Genomic DNA, 1,537 nt, shown 5'->3' with positions numbered 1-1,537 from the left:
AAAAAAGCATGGAGAATGTGTCACGTGCTCATGACATTACTTACCTCCTGGGACAATTCCAGGTTTCACAGAGTTTTGCGTTTTTTTGAGGAGGTGTTGGAGTGGTTAATAAGCATTGAAGAGAAATCACTTAAAATGTTTATTTACAAACCGTATCTCAGATTACAATTTAGGATTTTCTAGACAAGAAAAATAAAGAAAATTTACTTTCTCCTTTAGTGTTTTGTAAGTGTTCTTGCTTGCTTTTTCTTTGCATTAGAGGTGGTAAGGTATTCACAGTGTGATCAGCCAAGACTCCAGCGCTGATAAGCAACAGTCAGTGCTCTTCTCTCTGCACATTCTTTGGACATAAAGCAAAGATTTAGAGAATAAACACACCTCATTCATCACAGCTTCAGAAAAAAAATGATTCTGTAATTCAAGTGCCAAGAACGAACATGCAAGTTGAAGAGAAAGAAGAGAATCAATTATATTGGCAGCATTAAAGTATAATAACAAAGAATTATAAAAGCATAGAGTGAGATTTTATGTTTTCTTTAAGTTGCGGAAGCCAAGATTTTATTCTTTATACTTGGAAAAAACATCAATGAGATTGATTGGAAAAAGCCAGTCAAATGTTAAAATTATACAGCACTTCTTCATTTTTTGGTTGTAGTTCATGCACATAATTGTTCTGCAGAAGAAAAAAAATAATTAATTGTTTCTCTCCTTTCCTCCTTCCTAAAAGTCGACCGATGATTTATCTTCAAATGTACTGCAATGCACAGTCTCTTTATCATTTGTTTAACCCTTAGGTTTTTATTCTAGAGGAAGGGAAATCAAAAGTTAAATAGTTGTTTGATTTTCAAAGGTTTGGGGTCACGGCATGTAGTGAGAGATTAATATGAATCATGCCAAAGATTTCTCTGGATAGTATTGAAATGTTCAGATTTTTCAAAGTGTGAGTTAGCTACCCATATGACCTAGTGTTTGGAATAATAAAAAAGGACTTAATCATTTCAATTCTCAGCATGTGCACCTTGGTAAGATCTATACAGATTTGGCTTTCATACATATGTGCTGTCCCCCACTTGGTCCTCAGGGTGGCCCTATTGAGTAGAGCTGTGAGTCTTCAGGAGCTGGAGTTTAGTGTGAGCTCCTTAGGTCATTAGGAAAGTGATACCTTCACCAGAGGGCCAGAGAAAAGGGCCACTTTGATCTTGGACTGGAATCTTCAGAACTATGAGCCAAATAAACATGCGCTCTTTGTAAACTTATTGCCCCCAGCATTTTTCTATAGGAATGTGAAGTTGACTAATAGAATACCTATCAGGGGAAGCTTTTTGCTTTTCCAACCCTGGAAAAAAGTCTTTGTACTTTGATTTAGCAAATCTCGAGGTGTTTCTTTTTTGGAAGCACTTTGGACAGTTACTTAATCCACAAGCATTTACTGAGAATGTTTGGTAGAAAATGGGAAAAGTGTTAGCCCTCTGGCTAGCGTGACTATTAATTGGCATATGAATCCATTTTTCTTTTCTATTGTCCCTTACTAATTTAT

Source organism: Octodon degus, unplaced genomic scaffold (assembly GCF_000260255.1).
Source record: "Octodon degus isolate 3935 unplaced genomic scaffold, OctDeg1.0 scaffold00056, whole genome shotgun sequence".
In the NCBI taxonomy this organism is placed as follows: domain Eukaryota; kingdom Metazoa; phylum Chordata; class Mammalia; order Rodentia; family Octodontidae; genus Octodon; species Octodon degus.
The sequence above is the reverse complement of the archived record's forward strand: the minus strand, read 5'-3'. Positions refer to the sequence as shown.